Source organism: Neomonachus schauinslandi, chromosome X (assembly GCF_002201575.2).
Source record: "Neomonachus schauinslandi chromosome X, ASM220157v2, whole genome shotgun sequence".
NCBI classification, from domain to species: Eukaryota; Metazoa; Chordata; class Mammalia; order Carnivora; family Phocidae; genus Neomonachus; species Neomonachus schauinslandi.
Genome location: NC_058419.1, coordinates 49,110,722 through 49,130,414, shown reverse-complemented (window position 1 = coordinate 49,130,414; position 19,693 = coordinate 49,110,722). Strand labels below are relative to the sequence as shown.

General features: G+C 38.4%; 1 pseudogene; it reads right to left on the bottom strand.

The window, feature by feature from the left end:
• The window catches only part of LOC110575286, a 146,843-nt pseudogene that overhangs the window by 21,457 nt on the left and 105,693 nt on the right, over positions 1–19,693 (bottom strand).

The window sequence follows — 19,693 nt, the reverse complement described above, 5'->3', positions numbered from 1 at the left end:
CAATCTGGATGAAATGGAGGCCTTCCTGGAAACCTACAAGCTGCCAAGACTGAAACAGGAAGAAATTGACAACCTGAATAGGCCAATAACCAGCTACGAGATTGAAACAGTGATCAAAAACCTCCCAAAGAACAAGAGTCCAGGGCCTGATGGATTCCCTGGGGAATTTTACCAAACATTCAAAGAAGAAATAATACCTATTCTCCTTTAGTGATTTCAAAAAACAGAAACAGAAGGAAAACTTCCAAACTCATTCTATGAGGCCAGCATTACCTTAATCCCCAAACCAGGCAAAGACCCCATCAAAAAGGAGAATTTCAAACCGATATCCCTGATGAATATGGATTCCAAAATCCTCACCAAAATCCTAGCTAATAGGATGTAACAATACATTAAAAGGATCATCCACCATGACCAAGTGAGATTTATCCCTGGTATGCAAGGGTGGTTCAACATTCACAAATCAATCAGTGTGATAGGACACATTTATAATAAGAGTAGGGAGAAGAACCATATGGTCCTCTCAATTGATGCAGAAAAAGCATTTGACAAAATACAGCATCCTTTCCTGAGTAAAACTCTTCAGAGTATAGGGATAGAGGGAACATTCCTCAAGTTCATAAAATCCATCTATGAAAAACCCACAGCCAATATTATCCTCAATGGGGAAAAGCTGAGAGCCTTTCCCTTAAGATCAGGAACACGTCAAGGATGCCCACTCTCGCCACTATTGTTCAACATAGTACTAGAAGTCCTACCAACAGTAATCAGACAGCAAAAAGAAATAAAAGGTATTCAAATTGGCAAAGAAGAAGTCAAACACTCTCTTTTCGCAAATGACATGATACTTTATGTGAAAACCCAAAAAACTCTGCCCCAAATTACTAGAACTCATCCAGCAATTCAGTAATGTGGCAGGATACAAAATCAATGCCCAGAAATCTGTTGCTTTCTTATACACTAACAACACAACTGTAGAAAGAGAAATTAGAGTAACAATTCCATTTACAATAGTAAAAAAAAAAAAAACATAAGATACCTCGGAATAAACCTAACCAAAGAGGTAAAGGATGTATACTCTAGGAACTACAGAACCCTCATGAAAGAAATTGAAGAAGACACAAAAAGATGGAAAAATATTCCATACTCATGGATTGGAAGAATAAACATTGTTAAAATGTCTATGCTGGGCGCCTGGGTGGCTCAGTTGGTTAAGCGACTGCCTTCGGCTCAGGTCATGATGCTGGAGTCCCTGGATCGAGTCCTGCATCGGGATCCCTGCTCGGCAGGGAGTCTGCTTTGCCCTCTGACCCTATCCCCTCTCATGTGTTCTCTCTCATTCTCTCTCTCTCAAATAAATAAAATGTCTATGCTACCCAGAGCAATCTATACCTTCAATGCCATCCCAGTCAAACTTCCAATGACATTTTTCAAAGTGCTGGAACAAACAATCCTAAAATTTGTATGGAATCAGAAAAGACCCCGAATCGCCAAGGACATGTTGAAAAAGAAAAACAAAGCTGGGAGCATCAAGTGGCCCGATTTCAAGCTATATTACAAAGGTATATTACAAAGCTTGATCACCAAGACAGCATGGTACTGGCACAAAAACAGATATATAGTGCAATGGAACAGAATAGAGAACCCAGATATGGACCCTCAACTCTATGGTCAAATAATCCTCAACAAAGCAGGAAAAAAGATGCAATGGAAAACAGACAGTCTCTTCAATAAATGGTGCTGGGAAAATTGGACATCCACATGCAGAAGAATGAAACTCAACCATTCTCTGACACCATACACAAAGATAAAATCAAAATGGATGAAAGACCTCAATATGAGACAGGAATCCATCAAAATCCTAGAGGAGAACATAGGCAATAACCTCTTTGACATCAGCCACAGCAACTTCTTTCAAGATACATCTCCAAAAGCTAGTGAAACAAAAGCAAAAATGAACTTTTGGGACATCATCAAGATATAAAGCTTCTGCCCAGCAAAGGAAACAGTCAACAAAACAAAGAGGCAACCCACAGAATGGGAGAAGATTTTTGCAAATGACACTACAGATAAAGGGCTGGTATCCAAGACCTATAAAGAACTTCTCAAACTCAACACCAAAAAAACAAATAATCAAGTCAAAAAATGGGCAGAAGATATGAAAAGACACTTCTCTGAAGAAGACACACAAATGGCTACCAGACACATGAAAAAATGTTCATCATCATTAGCCGTCAGGGAAATTCAAATCAAAACCACATTGAGATACCACCTTACACCAGTTAGAATGGCAAAAATGGACAGGGAAAGAAACAACAAATGTTGGAGAGGTTGTGGAGAAAGGGGAACCCTCTTACACTGTTGGTGGGAATGCAAGTTGGTACAGCCACTTTGGAAAGCAGTGGGGAGGTTGCTCAAAAATTTAAAAATAGAGCTACCCTATGACCCAGCAATTGCACTCCTGGGTATTTACCCCAAAGACACAGATGTAGTGAAAAGAAGGGCCATATGCACCCCAATGTTCATAGCAGCAATGTCTGCAATAGCCAAACTGTGGAAAGTGCTGAGATGCCCTTCAACAGATTAATGGATAAAGAAGATGTGGTCCATATATACACTGGAATATTACTCCACCATCAGAAAGGATTAATACCCACCTTTTACATCAACATGGATGGGACTCGAGGAGATTATGCTAAGTGAAATAAGTCAAGTAGAGAAAGACAATTATCATATGGTTTCACTTATTTGTGAAACATAAGGAATAGCATGGAGGACATTAGGAGAAGGAAGGGAAAAATGAAGGGGGGAAAATCAGAGGGAGAGATAAACCATGAGAGACTATGGACCTGAGAAACAAACAGAGTTTTAGAGGGCAGGGGGGAGGGGGGATGGGTTAGCCCGGTGATTGGTATTAAGGAGGGCACGTACTGCATGGAGCACTGGGTGTTATATGAAAACAATGGATTGTGGATCACCACATCAAAAACTAATGATGTATCGTATGGTGACTAACATAACGTAATAAAATTTTTTTAAAAAGTTCTTTGGTCATTGTTCTGTGATGCTAAGTTCTTCCTTTCCTGCCCCCATCTTTTTTGGTAGCCATATTTCTCTTCCCTTCTCCCTCTTTCTCAGATACAAGAAAAATATAATTTTCCTTTTTTTTTTTCATGCAGGGATACTCTAATTTTTTCAGTCTTACTCTCTAAACTCTGTTTTGTTTTTATTTTTAACATTATGAAGATCTTGGCCATAACTTTAAAAGTGAAGTTTTATAGTCTTGCTTGTTCAAGACTTTGAATTATTCATTCTTTCATAATCTTTGTCTAGGAAGAGGAAAAAGGGTGGTTTCATTCTTCTATGTACACATATTTACAATTTTGATAAATATTATAAAATTGCCCTGTAAATGATGGACAGTACTATTTTGCATTATTGCCAATATGTGTGAGAATGTTGATTCTTCAAAGCTCTTATTAGTCAAGTATTATCAATCTCAGGTTTTTTTTTTTTTTTTTGTCTATCAAAGGGGAAGTGGCATTGTATTTTTTTTTAATTTTTATTTGGATAATTGGTGAAGTTGAATAAATTTCAAAAAAAATATTTATTGAATGTTCTAATTTCTACTCTTTGAAAGACCAATATATATATACTTAACTCACATTTTTAATTAGGTATTTGATTTTTTTTTAATATCAAAGTGAAGTTCTAAGCACATGCTAAGTTTAAAGTGAATTCTAAACTTTTACTTTTTTTTTTTAAGATTTTATTTATTTATTTGACAGAGACAGAGATAGCGAGAGCAGGAACACAAGCAGCAGGAGTGGGAGAGGGAGAAGCAGGCTTCCCCTCGAGGAGAGAGCCCAATGTGGGACTCGATCCCAGGACCCTGGGATCATGACCTGAGCCGAAGGCAGACGCTTAACGACTGAGCCACCCAGGTGCCCTAAACTTTTACTTCTGTAAATGTTGCAGATGATATCTCTCAGACTACTACTGCGTGTGTTTTGTTTATAGTGTCTTTTGTAAACTTTCTTATTAGTTCTAAAGATTTTAATTATTTTCATTACATATTCCAGGTAGACAATCATATAAGCCAAAACACATGATCATTTTTCTTTCTAATTTGTATACCTTTTACTTATTTGTACTGCATGATTACATTTTCTGGTATTCTGGATCAGTGTTGAATAATACTTGTGATACCAGACATCCTTGGGTTGTTCTCAACTTTACTTGGCTTCTCTTCAGTGTTTCACTACCAAGTATGATGTTTTCACTTTTTTTTGATAGGTAACTATTAAATTGAAAACATATCCTTCTATTTCTAGGCTACTAAGAGTTTTAATTTTTTATTTTCCTGTTAGAGAAATTTTTTTCCATTTCATTGTTTTTTCAACATTAGTTTAGATAACCATATGATTTTTTTCTTTAACCTATCAGTTATATATTTTTCTACAATTAAACAAACATTGCAATATTAGGATTGTCCCTACCTGGTTGTAATATGTTAAGATTTTTAAAAAATATTTTGTTAATATTTTACTTAGGATTTTGTCATCTATGCTCATGTGTGAGGTTGGACTGTACGTTTATTTTGCAGGGTTTTTTTTTTATCATTATTGACTTGATATAGCTATTATTCTAGCTTCAGTGCACTAGAAAATCTAAAAGAAAGGCCCATGAGTTTCTACCTGAGCAATGTGCTTAGCCTCCTCAGCTCCCAGTTTCTTATCTTTTTTCATGAAGTTTAGTATATTCCAGTTTTTACAATTTCAATTAGGGTCATTTGGGGAGTATATATTTGAGTATCTTTTAAACTTTTCTATGATTATTGATATTAACTAATATTGCTATTAATATCCTCTGGTCTAAGTCAATTTTGTTCATTTATAATTTTCTGGAAAATAGCCTATTTCATTAAAATTTACAAATTAATGGTAAACCCTTTATTGTATATCTTGAAAACAGTTCATCTTTTGTATCTGTAGATATGATATTTTATTTTCCTTAATTTTTAAAGATTTGCTTCTTAAAATTACCAAATATTTCTCCATTTTATTGTTTTTTCTAAAGCACTGGCTTATACATTTATCAAGTATTTTAATTTTTCTCAATTTTTATTACTTTGTTTTTATATATTATTTATTTACTTCAGGATATTTTGTTGTTTTCATATCTCTTAAGAAAAATTTGAAATTAATATATTTTCTAGGGGTGCCTGGGTGGCTCAGTCAGTTAAGTGTCTACCTTCGGCTCAGGTCATGATCCCAGGGACCTGGGATCGAGTCCTGCATCGGGCTCCTTGCTCAGCGAGGAGCCTGCTTCTCCCTCTGCCTGCCACTCCATCTGCTTGTGCTCTCTCTCTCTCTCTGTCTCAAATAAAAAAAATAAAACCTTAAAATACAAATATATGTATTTTCTATTTTCTTATTTTCCATAAATGCAATTAAAGCTATATATATATTCCTCTCAGAACTGCTTTGTTTCTAGACTAAAACTTTGAGATGAAATGATCTCATGGGTTTTTCTTTCTAAATTTTCTATATTTCAGTTTTATTTCTTCTTAAAGCAAATTAATTAGAATAGTTTGCTTTTCTTTAATTTCTTGTCACCTCTTGTATTTTTTCTCATTAAACTTTTGTTTTATTTTTTATATTTTTTAAGGTACCATTTTTTTATTATTATGATATTTTAATCACCATAGATTACATCCTTAGTTTTTGAGGTAGTGTTCCATGATTCATTCTTTGCATATAACACCCAGTGCTACATGCAGAACGTGCCCTCTTTAATAACCATCACCAGGCTAACCCATCCCCCTCCCCCCCTCCCCTCTAGAACCTTCAGTTTGTTTCTCAGAGTCCATAGTCTCTCATGGTTCATCTCTCCCTCCGATTTCCCCCCATTCATTCTTCCCCTCATGCTATATTCTTCCTTTTATTTCATTTTATTTTTTAAACATATAATGTATTATTTGTTTCAGAGGTAAGACTGTTGAATCACAGACCGGTACCTCTAAACTTTTGTTTTAATGGGTATCAAAATTCTGTGACAGATTTTTGGTCAAGTTGTTTCCATTAAAAAGTATTGATTTTAAAAACTAATAACTTAAAACTGCCAAACACACACACACGTGTGCACACACACACACACACACACACAAAATGGTCCAAAAAACATTTTATTTTCCTTCTGAAGGTTTTATGATGATGCATTGTTATCATTAAACAGTCTTTTACTATTAAACTTAAATGGCCAATTGACACAAACTGTTCTGGTACCGTTCTTCCACCACTGATTAAGACTGGGGTGGCAGGAATTGGTGGTAATATTCATTTAGCCTTCTTTGTGGTGACTTTGACACTTCCAGCTGCCTTCTTTATATATACCTTTATTTATTTATTTATTCATTTATTTATTTATTTTTTATTAATTTTATTATGTTAATCACCATACATTACATCATTAGTTTTTGATGTAGTGTTCCATGATTCATTGTTTGCATATAACACCCAGTACTCCATGCAATAAGTGCCCTCCTTAATACCCATCAATGGGCTAATCCTTCCTCCCACTACCCTCCCCTCTAAAACCCTCAGTTTGTTTCTCAGAGTCCACTGTCTCTCATGGTTTGTCTCCCCTTCTGATTTCCCCCCCTTCATTTTTCTCTTCCTACTATCTTCTTTTTTCTTTTTTTTAACATATAATGTATTATTTGTTTCAGAGGTACAGGACTGTGATACACCAGTCTTACACAATTAACAGTGCTCACCATAACACATACCCTCCCTGATGTCCATTACCCAGCCATGCCATCCCTCCCACCACCCCCCACATGAGCAAACCTCAGTCTGTTTCCTGAGACTAAGAATTCCTCATATCAGTGAGATCATATGATACTTGTCTCGCTCTGATTGACTTTTTTCGCTTAGCATAATACCATCTAGTTCCATCTATATCATTGCAAATGGCAAGATTTCGGGGGTTTTGATGGCTGCATAATATTCCATTGTATATATATATATATATATATATACCACCTCATCTTTATCCATTCATCTGTCGATGGACATCTTGGCTCTTTCCATAGTTTGGCTATTGTGGACATTGCTGGTATAAATGCTGGGGTGCACATACCCCTTCGGATCACTATATTTGTATCTTTGGGGTAAATACCCAGTAGTGCAATTGCTGGGTCATGGTGTAGCTCTATTCTCAACTTTTTGAGGAAACATCATACTGTTTTCCAGAGAGGCTACACCAGCTTGCATTCCCACCAACAGTGTAGGAGGATTCCTCTTTCCCAACATCCTCAACAACATCTGTCATTTCCTGACTTGTTAATTTTAGCCATTCTGACTGGTGTGAGTGGGATCTCATTGAGGTTTTGATTTGGATTTCCCTGATGCCGAGTGATGTTAAGCACTTTTTCATGTGTCTGTTGGCCATTTGTGTGTCTTCTTTGGAAAAATGACTGTTCATGTCTTCTGCCCATTTCTTGATTGGATTATTTGTCCTTTGGGTGTTGAGCTTGATAAGTTCCTTATATATTTTGGATACTAGCTCTTTATCTGATACGTCATTTGCAAATATCTTCTACCATTCAGTCAGATGTCTATGGGTTTTGTTGACTGTTTCCTTTGCTGTGCAAAAGCTTTTTATCTTGATGAAGTCCCAATAGTTCATTTTTGCCCTTGCTTCCCTTGCCTTTGGTGATGTTTCTAGGAAGAAGTTGCTGTGGCTGAGGTCGAAGAGGTTGCTGACCGTGTTCTCCTCTAGGATTTTGATGGATTCCTGTCTTACATTTAGGTCTTTCATCCATTTTGAGTCTTTTTGTGGGTGGAGTAAGGAAATGGTCCAGTTTCATTCTTCTGCATGTGACTGTCCAATTTTCCTAGCACCATTTATTGTAAAGACTGTCTTTTTCCATTGCATATTTTTTCCTCCATTGTTGAAGATTAATTGACCATAGAGTTGAGGGTCCATATCTGGGCTCTCTATTCTGTTCCACTGATCTATGTGTCTGTTTTTGTGCCAGTACCATACTGTTTTGATGATTATAGCCTTGTACTAGAGCTTAAAGTCCGGAATTGTGTTGCCACCAGCTTTGCTTTTCTTTTTCAACATTCCTCCAGCTATTCAGGGTCTTTTCTGGTTCCATACAAACTTTAGGATTATTTGTTCCATTTCTTTGAAAAAAGTTGATGGTATTTTTATAGGAATTACATTGAATGTAGGTTGCTCTAGGTAGCACTAACATTTTCACAATACTTGTTATTCCAATCTAAGAGCATGGAATGTTTTTCCATTTCTTTGTGTCTTCCTCAATTTCTTCAAGAGTATTCTATAGTTTTCTGAGTACAGATTCTTTGCCTCTTTGGTTAGATTTATTCCTAGGTGTCTTATGATTTTGGGTGCAATTGTAAATGGGATCGACTCCTTAGTTTCTCTTTCTTCTGTCTTGTTGTTGGTGTATAGAAATGCAACTGATTTCTGTGCATTAATTTTATATCCTGCCACTTTACTGAATTCCTGTATGAGTTCTAGAAGTTTTGGGGTGGCGTCTTTTGGGTTTTCCACATAAAGTATCATATCATCTGTAAAGAGTGAGAGTTTGACTTCTTCTTTGCTGATTCAGACACCTTTTATTTCCTTTTGTTGTCTGATTGCTGTGGCTAGGACTTCTAATACTATTTTGAATAGCAGTAGTGATAGTGGACATCCCTGCCGCATTCCTGACTTTAGGGGGAAAGCTCTCAGTTTTTCCCCATTGAGAATGATATTCGCTGTAGGTTTTTCATAGATGGCTTTTATGATATTGAGGTATGTACCCTCTATCCCTATACTCTGAAGAGTTTTGATCAAGAAAGGATGCTGTTCTTTGTCAAATGCTTTTTCTGCATCTATTGAGAGGATCATATGATTCTTGTTCTTTCTTTTGTTAATGTATTGTATCACACTGATTGATTTGCAGATGTCGAACCAACCTTGCAGCCCAGGGATAAATCCCACTTGGTCGTGGTGAATAATCCTTTTAATGTACTGTTGGATCCTATTGGCTAGTATTTTGGGGGGAATTTTTGCATCCATTTTCATCAGTGATATTGGTCAGCAATTCTCCTTTTTGATGGAGTCTTTGTCTGGTTTTGGGATCAAGGTAATGCTGGCCTCATAAAATGAGTTTGGTAGTTTTCCTTCCATTTCTATTTTTCGGAACAGTTTCAGAAGAAGAGGTATTAATTCTTCTTTTTTTTTTTTTAAAGATTTTATTTATTTATTTGACAGAGAGAGAGATAGCGAGAGCAGGAACACAAGCAGGGGGAGTGGGAGAGGGAGAAGCAGGCTTCCCGCCGAGCAGGGAGCCCGATGCGGGGACTCGATCCCAGGACCCTGGGATCATGACCTGAGCCGAAGGCAGACGCTTAACGACTGAGCCACCCAGGCGCCCCGAGGTATTAATTCTTCTTGAAATGTTTGGTAGAATTCCCCTGGGAAGCCATCTGGCCCTGGGCTTTTGTTTGTTGGGAGATTTTTGATTACTGCTTCAATTTCTTTTTTTTTTTAAATTTTTTCTTTTTAATTATTTATTTATTTATTTATTTGAGAGAGAGAGAGAAACAGCATGAGAGGGGATAGGGTCAGAGGGAGAAGCAGGCTCCCCGCTGAGCAGGGAGCCCGATGTGGGACTCGATCCCAGGACTCTGGAATCATGACCTGAGCTGAAGGCAGTCGCTTAACCAACTGAGCCACCCAGGCGCCCACTGCTTCAATTTCTTTAGGGGTTATGGGTCTGTTCAGGTTTTTTATTTCTTCCTGGTTCAGTGTTGGTAGTTTATACATCTCTAGGAATGCATCCATTTCTTCCAGATTATCTAATTTGCTGGCACATAATTGCTGATAATATGTTCTTATAATTGTATTTTTTTGTTGTTGGTTGTGATCTCTCCTCTTTCATTCATGGTTTTATTTATTTGGGTCGTTTCTCTTTTCTTTTTGATAAGCCTGGCCAGGAGTTTATAAATCTTATTAATTCTTTCAAAGAAAGGGCTCCTAGTTTCGTTGATCTGTTCTACTGTTCTTTTGGGTCCTATGTCATTGATTTCTGCTCTGATCTTCATTATTTCTCTTCTCCTGCTGAGTTTAGGCTTTATTTGCTGTTCTTTCTTCAGATCCTTTAGGTGTGGGGCTAGGTTGTGTATTTGAGACTTTTCTTGTTTCTTGAGAAAGGCTTGTCTTGCTATATACTTTCCTCTTAGGACTGCCTTTGCTGCATCCCAAAGATTTTGAACAGTTGTGTTTTCATTTTCACTTGTTTCCATGAATTTTTTAAATTCTGCTTTAATTTCCTGGTTGACCCATTTATTCTTTAGTAGGATGTTCTTTAGCCTCCATGTATTTGAATTCTTTCTGACTTTTGTCTTGTGATTGAGTTCTAGTTTCAAAGCATTTTGGTCCAAAAAATATGCAGGGAATGATCCCAAATTTTTGGTCCCGGTTGAGAGCTGATTTTTGACCTAGGATGTGATCTCTTCTGGAGAACGTTCCATGTGCACTAGAGAAGAATGTATTTTCTGTTGTTTTGGGATGGAATGTTCTGAATATATCTGTGAAGTCTATTTGGTCCAGTGTGTCATTTAAAGTCTTTATTTCCTTGTTGATCATCAATGAGGGGATTGTTAAATTCTCCTACTATTATTGTATTGTTTTTGATGTGTTTCTTTGATTTTGTTATTGATTTTCTTATATAATTGGCTGCTCCCATGTTAGGGGCATGGATATTTACAATTGTTAGATCTTCTTGTTGGATAGACCCTTTAAGTAAGATATAGTGTCCTTCCTCATCTCTTATTATAGTCTTTGGTTTAAATTCTAATTTATCTGATATAAGGTTTGGCACCCCAGCTTTATTTTGATACCCATTAGCATGGTAAATCGTTTTCCACCCCCTCACTTTTAATCTCAGGTGTTTTTTGGTCTAAAATGAGTCTCTTTCAGGCAGCATATCAATGGGTCTTGTTTTTTTATCCAATATGATAACCTGTGTCTTTTGATTGGGGCATTTAGCCCATTTACATTCAGGAATTGAAAGATATGAATTTACTGCCATTGTATTGCCTGTAAGGTGACTGTTATTGTATATTGCCTGTGTTCCTTTCTGGTCTATGTTACTTTTAGGCTCTCTCTTTGCTTAGAGGACCCCTTTCAATATTTCTTGTAGGGCTGGTTTGGTGTTTGCAATTTCTTTTAGTTTTTGTTTGTCCTGGAAGCTTTTTATCTCTATTTTCAATGATAGCCTAGCTGGATATAGTATTCTTGGCTGCATATTTTTCTCATTTAATGCTCTGAATATATCATGCCAGTCCTTTCTGGCCTTCCAGGTTTCTGTGGATAGGTCTGCTGCCATTCTAATATTTCTACCATTGTAGGTTACCGGCCTCTTGTCCTGAGCTGCTTTCAGGATTTTCTCTTTGTCTCCTAGTCTTGTTAAGTTTTACTATTTGATGTCAGGGTGTTGACCTATTTTTCTTGATTTTGAGGTGTTTTCTCTGTGCCTCCTGTATTTTAATGCCTGTTTCCTTCCCCAAATTAGGGAAGTTCTCTGGTATAATTTGCTCCAATATACCCTCTGCCCCTCTCTCATTCTTCTTCTTCTGGGATCCTAATTATTCTAATATTGTTTCATCTTATGGTATCACTTATCTCTCAAATTCTGCCCTCATGATCCAGTATTTGTTTATCTCTCTTTTTCTCAGCTTCTTTATTCTCCATCATTTGGTATTCTATATCACTAATCTCTCTTCTGCCTCATTTATCCTAGCAGTTAGAGCCTCCATTTTTTATTGCACCTCATTTATAGCCTTTTTGATTTCAACTTGGTTAGATTTTAGTTCTTTTATTTCTCCAGAAAGGGATTCTCTAGTGTCTTCTATGTTTTTTTCAAGCCTAGCTAGTGTGTTTATAATTGTTATTCTGAACTCTAGTTCCGACATCTTACTAATGTCTGTATGGATTAGGTTCCTGGCAGTCGTACTGCCACTTGTTCGTTTTCTTTTTTTGAGGTGTGTTTTTCCATTTTGTCATTTTGCCCAGAGAAGAATAACTTTTGTTCCTGAAGGCTTTCTGTACAGCTTTGGAGGACAAGAAAGAAAATGGCAGCCTCCTAGTCTCTGCCCTGGAGGAACCAAGAACTCAGGGCCCCACTCCTCAGTGAACCTCCAGAGAAAAGCAATCAGCCCTGTATCTGTGGTCTCTGGCTGAACTCTGTGCTCATCTGGCCTGTGACCGAGCATTTCTATCTCCGGAACATGACCCAGTTTGGAGTCTCCAAACCCAGCAGATTCCTGTGGTGTACTCCTGTGCCGCTCCTCCCAGGGGAGGAAGGGGAGTCTCCCCAGCTCTGCTGCTTGTTGGGTCCCTGCTTGAAGAGTAGTGGTTCAACTGTGCCATGAATCATGGTTTATGGCAACCCTTAGCTGAGATCCCAGTCCTCAGTTCCATCTCTGCAGCCAGCTTCCCCACTCCAATACTGGGAGCTTTGCTGCACTCAGGCACCCCTGGTCTTTCTGTGACCCTGAGGGTCCTGAGACCCTACAGTCCCAGCAAGTGTTTCACCCCCTGCTTAGCCACTAGAGCGATGTCCCTCAGCAGAGCAGACTTCTAAAAGTTTTGATTTTGTGCTCTGCTGCTCTATCACTTGCTGGTAGCTGGCTGAGGAGGCTGTCTCCTCCTGTGGTCTATATTCCTAAATATAGCTTCAGATTCACTTCTCCACACATCCTACCTTTCAGAAAGTAGTTGCTTTTCTGTTCAGAGTGTTGCTGCTATTCTTTTCTTTGATCTCCTGTTGAGTTTGTAGGTGTTCAGAATGGTTTGATACCTATCTAGCTGAATTCCTGGGACCAGATGAAATTTAAGTCTCCTACTCCTCTGCCATCTTGCTCCTCCTCCCTCTCCAGCTGCCTTCTTGTCCACTGCTTTGATGACATCCACAGCAACCATCTTTCTCAAGTCATGAACAGCAAAATGGCCCAGAGGAGGATAGTCAGAGAAGCTCTCAACACACGTAGGCTTGCCAGGAACCATAGCAACGATGGCAACATCACCAGATTTCAAGAACCTGGGACCGTCTTCCAGCTTTTTCCCAGAACCATGATCTATCTTCTCCTTCAGCTCAGCAAACTTGCAAGCAATGTGAGCTGTGTGACAATCCAGCACAGGGGCATATCCAGCACTGATTTGGCCTGGATGGTTCAGGATAATCACCTGAGCCATGAAGCCAGCTGCTTCCATTGGTGGGTCATTTTTGCTGTCACCAGCCACATTGCCACTATGAACATCTTTGATGGACACATTCTTGACATTGAAGCCCACATTGTCCCCAGGAAGAACCTCACTCAAAACTTCATGGTGCATTTCAACAGACTTGACTTCAGTTGTAACATTGGCTGGAGCAAAGGTGACCACCATGCCAGGTTTAAGAAAACTAGTCTCCACTCGGCCCACAAGGATGGTACCAATACCTCCAATTTTGTAGATGTCCTGGAGAGGCAGATGCAAGGGCTTGTCTGTTGGACGCGTTGGTGGCAGAATGCAATCCAGAGCTTCAAGCTATGTGGTTCCACTGGCATTCCCATCTTTACAGCTGACTTTCCATCCCTTCAACCAAGGCATGTTAGCACTTGGCTCCAGCATGTTGTCACCATTCCAACCAGAAATTGGCACAAATGTTACTGTGTTGGGGTTATAGCCAATCTTATTAATGTAGGTGCTGATTTCCTTAATGATTTTCTCATATCTCTTCTGACTGTAGCATGGCTCAGTGGAATCTGTTTTGTTAACACCAACAATTAGTTGTTTTACACCCAGTGTGTAAGTCAGAATGGCATTCTCATGGGTCTGCCCATTCGTGGAGATACCTGCTTCAAATTCACCAACACCAGCAGCAACAGTCAGGACAGCACAGTCAGCCTGAGATGTGCCTGTAATCATGTTTTTAATAAAGTCTCTGTGTCCTGGGGCATCAATAATGATCATATAATACTTGCTGGTCTCAAATTTCCATAGGGAGATATCAATGGTGATACCACGTTCATGTTCAACTTTCAGTTTATCCAAGACCCAGGCATACTTGAAGGAGTCCTTTCCCCATCTCAGCAGCCTCATTCTCAAATTTTTTGATAGTTCTTTTCCAATCCCTCCACATTTGTAGATCAGATGACCAGTAGTGGTAGAATTGCCTAAATCTACACGTCAATGACGATGATGTTGATGTGTCTTTTCCTTTCCCATTTTGGTTTAGGTTGAGCGGTGTTTTTTTTTTTTAAAGGTTTTATTTATTTATTTGAGACAGAGAGAATGAGAGAGAGAGCGCACATGAGAGGGGGGAGGGTCAGAGGGAGAAGCAAGCTCCTTGCTGAGCAGGGAGCCCAATGCGGGACTCGATCCAGGGACTCCAGGATCATGACCTGAGCCGAAGGCAGTCGCTTAACCAATTGAGCCACCCAGGCGCCCTTGAGCAGTGTTTTTAATGACACCTGTGTTCTGGCAGCAAACCTTTTGCAAAAAAGACTTCTTGTATTTTTTGGCTAATTTTTTCATATATTTCTAGTTAAGCACACTGAGGTGGAAAAAAGTAAAGTGTTATGTTTTCTGCTTTTGTATTTTATTGAGTTCTTCTCTGTGACTTAGTACATGACAAATATTGTAAGTAATCTATAAAAAAATTTGTGGAAATTTCAACTTATGATAGACTCCCATACTAGAAGTAATTTAAAAATAAATATGTATTACTAGCTTTGATAGAGTAACTTGCAGCAGACCAATACTCCCGTCAAGAACAAACAAAAAGCCTGGGTAAAATTCAGGATTTAATTTGAAGGTCACAGGATAATTTTAAAGACAACTAGGATTTAAAGGTCCATATTTTAGAAAGAAAGGGAGATCACTGAGGTAAGCCAAATGTTTACCTCATCTGCAGCTTTTCATTTTGGGTCCATTTGTTGATTCTCAATGCTAAGAAAGAGGCAGAGAAACTAGGATATCTTTTGTCAGTCTGACAGAATAGGGGGACAGATATTGGATTTCTGGTAATCAAATAATCATAACATGAGAGGCTAAGATCCCAAAGAGAGAGAAAGAGAAGGCATAAATACATAAGCTAAACCTTAGCACCAATTTCTTCTTCAGGACATTTTCTCACTAAGTTGCACAGGGCAAGATGGTAAAAAACCAAGCAGGTAACAGTTAAAAAACAAACTGGAGTTTTCCACAGATTTATGTCCTGGGGGCAAAAAAAAAAAAAAAAAATGGAGTTCAGAATTCCTCATTAAGTAAAATCACTGAAAGACCCTAAGCACTCTCAGAATCCATGATGGATTAAACTCTAGGAATGTAGGCAAAACAAAAGGAGGAATTTATAGAGACTGCAAAGTAGGCTTGGGCCATTTTAGTCCAGGAGTGGATTCAGGTGATCTCCTTCTTTGCATTCTGGATAGGAGATAGAATTAATCTTCTCTGGAGGAAGATAATCATGTAGAGCTTCCATAATTTTTCATAGACAATGTCTGGCATTAACCAACATAAGACAAATCAATTTCAAGAGAAGAATATGAAACACAGAAAAAGACCTGCTGGGGTCCAGTTATTCAGTAGTCAAACTGTGACTTTAAAATTACTGTGATTATTAACATCTTCAACAAAATACATAGCAAGAGAGTAGCTTTGAATTTTCCTAAATGAGTGGAAGATGTTAAGCCACAATTCAAAAATTGTGATAAACCCCAAGTAGAATAATAAAAAGAAAACCAAACACACACATTATAGTGAAACTGAAGAAAATCATTGTCAAAGAGAATATCTTAAAAATATCTACTAAAGAAGACTCACCACCTTCAAAACAGCAGCAACTGAACAAAAAACTGCTGGGGTGCCTAGGTGGTTCAGTCGGTTAAGCCTCTAACTCTCAGTTTCAGCTCAGGTCATGATCTCAGTGTCATGAGATCCAGACCTGTGACAGGCTCTTTGCTCAGAATGGAGTCTGATTGAGATTCTCTCTCTCTCTCCCTCTCCCTCTGCCCCTCCCCCAGTTTTCACTCTCTTTCTCTCAAATAAATAAATAAATAAATAAATAAATAAAATCTTTAAAAATTAAAATAAATAAACAGAAAAATACAAAGCACTGCTATGAATGATTAAAGAAAATGAAATAACTGAAGGGATTAACTCAGCTAATGAATTAGACTTTATATTGTAATTATATCAGTTCTACCCAAATTTATTTGTAAATTTAGTGTAATCCCAATAAATTTATTAGCCAGTTTGTGTGTGTGTGTGTGTGTAATTTGGCAAGCTTATTATAAAATTCATAAAGAACTGAAGGGGGGCAAGATGGTAGCAGAGTAGGGGACCTCATTTCATCTGGTCCCTTGAATTTAACTGGATATCTATCAAGCCATTCTGAACACACACAAATTCAACCTGAGATGTAAGAAGATTTATCTGGATCTCCAAAAGCAGAAAAATGACTACTTTTTGCAAGGTAGGAGGTGCAGAATCTTGAATCTTTGAGGGAAATATCCAAAAATAAGCAGAGTGGGGGGAAGGGGCCTCCATAAGCAGGACGCTGGAAAGTGATATAACACTGGAGCAAAAAAATTGGGACCCTTGGACATCTGCTCTAGTGAGAGGCACCCTCTTCCAGAAAGAGCACAGGGCACAAATAAGGCAGAATTCTGGGTGGATCATTGTGGTCACAGGATCCCAGGAGACTCAGAAAGAATGGGGGAGCCCAAACCAATAGAGTGCCCAAGCAGTGGAGCAGGGAGACTGGTTATGGTCAGCAAGCCCAGAGAGGGATGCAGGGCAGCACCCAGCGTGACCTGGGAGGTGTGGACTAGGGTGCACGTGTGAGCCGACAGCTGCTGGCAGTTGCAGAGTCACAAGGCACAGAGACATTTGCAGGTGCCCCTGACTCCCACTGGAGAGGTGTGGCAGCACGAATTGAGCGAGTCTGTGGAGTTTGGTATGCACAGAGGTGGAGAGGGATTGAGCTGCAGGATTGGTTAAGGGGTGGACCACGACATTTCATCTCTGGGCCAAAGATTCCTGTACAGCCATATTTGCTCTGACACTCTAAAGAGAAGTGGAAAGATGCTAAGGAACAAAAGCCACACAGACAACCAGCTCACATTAAGCCCATCCCCCTGACAAGAGGTGGGACAACTCCACCCAGGCAAAACACTTGAGAAGCTGAGCAGCAGGCCCTTCCACAAGAAAACAGACCAGAAGAACAGGTGAATGATAAGCTTATTTCCCACAGGACTGTAAAACTCCACCACCAGGGGAAAATAATATAGGGAGCTCTAGGTGTTCCCTCACTACTTGCTTATACTTCTGGTTAAAATTTTACATCTATTTTTTAGTTTCTTTTCTTATTTCTTTTTTATTCTTTTTTTTAACCTTGTTCCTATTCTAAATAGATTCTTATCTCCCAACCTATATTTTTAAGTTGCTTTTTAACTTTTATTTTTTCACATATATGTTTTATAGATTTTTGCCCTATACTAGCCCGTTTTCACTCTATTCAATTTTATCCATATATATATATAAAGAGTTATAGTTTCTTTGCAATTTTGGGATATAGTGTCTTCTAAGACACAGACCAAAAGGAAGCAGGAACAAGCAGATCACCCTGCTTTGTCCACCCTAAAAGTTTATAATCTCTCTCCCTACCTTCCCTCTATTTTTCTTTTTTTCTTTTCTCTTTTTCTTTCTTTTTTTATTGTTTTGGATCATTTTGGCTTTGGTGGCATATCTGTGGTAGCTTTTGGCCACTTCAGATTTTTTCTAAGGTGCATTTTGCTTGGGTCATGGTTGATATTTTGGACTCTGTCCATTCCTTCAATCATCCCTCAGCAGAAAAAGTAGGAGGAGAAACTCCCAACAAAAAAAGAGACAGAGACAATGTCCTCTGCCACAGATCTAATGGATATGGATAGAAGCAAGATGTCAGAGATAGACTTCAGGGTAGCAATCATGAAGTCAATAGCTAGGCTTGAAAAAAGCATTAGTGACAATATAGAACCTGTAACGGCAGAAAACCTGTAATCAGGCCGAACTTAAAAATGCTATGAACAAGATGTAGTCTAAACTGGATATTCTAAGTCAGGGTAAATGAGGCAAAAGAACAAATTAGTGATCTAGAAGATAAGCTGATAAAAAGGAAGGAAGCTGAGGAAGATAGGGATAAGCAGCTAGTAGCCCATGAGAATAGACTTAGAGAGATCAATGACACCATGAAACATTCCAATGTCAGAATTATTGGGATCCCTTAAGGGGTGGAGAGAGAGAGAGGACTAGAAGGTATATTTGAGCAAATCATACCTGAGAATTTCCCTAATATGGAGAAGGAAACAAGCATTCATGTCCAAGAGGCAGAGAGGACACTTCCCCAAATCAATAAAAATAGATCAACACCCTGACATATAACAGTGAAGCTTACAAATATTAGAGTCAAGGAAGCTATCCTGAGAGCAGCAAGGGGGAAGACATTTCTTACTTAGGGAAGGAGAAACATCAGAATGACATCAAACTTATCCACAGAGACCTGGTAAGCCACAAAAGGCTGGCAGGACATATTCAGGGTACTAAATGAGAAGAGCATGCTGCCAAGAATACTTTATCCAGAAAGGCTGTCATTCAGAATGGATGGAGAGATAAAGAGCTTTCAGGACCAACAGAAACTGAAAGAATATGTGACCACCAAGCCAGCCATGCAAGAAATATTAAAAGGGATTCTATGAAAGAAGAAAGACCAGAAGAGTAATAGGGACCTGAAATTAACAGAGACAGTTTATAAAAAAGGGGACTTTACAGGGCAATATGATGGCACTAAATTCATATCTTTCAATAGTTACTCTTAACGAGAATGGGCTGAATACTCCCATCAAGAGACACAGGGTTTCAGATTGGATAAAAAAGCAGGACCCATCCATATGCTGTCTACAGATCACTCATTTTTAACCTAAAGACACCTGCAGATTGAAAGTGAAGGGATACAGAACCATTTACCATGTCAATGGACATCAAAAGAAAGCTGGAGTAACAATTCTCATATCAGACAAATTAGATTTTAAACCACCAAACATAGTAAGAGGTGTAGAGGGACACTATATCATACTTAAAGGGTCTATCCAACAAGAAAATCTAACAACTGTAAATATCTATGCCCCCAACATGGGAGCAACCAACTACATAAACCAACTAATAACCAAAATAAAGAATCATATTATTAATAATACATTAATAGTAAGAGACTTCAACATTCCACTCACAGCAATAGACAGATCATCTAAGCAGAAGATAAATAAAGAAACAACAGCTTTGAAGGACACATTGGACCAGATGGAGTTCGTAGATATGTACAGAACATTCCATTCTAATACAACAGAATACTCATTCTTCTTGAGTGCACATGGAACTTTCTCCAGAATAGATCCCATACTGGGTCACAAATCAGGTCTCAACCAATACCAAAAGACAGAGATTATTCCCTGCATATTTTCAAACCACAGTGCTTTGAAACTGGAACTCAACCACGAGGAAAAAATTGGAAGGGACACAAACACTTGGTGGTTAAAAAGCATTCTGCTAAAGAATGAATGAGTTAACCAGGAGATTAAAGAGGAAC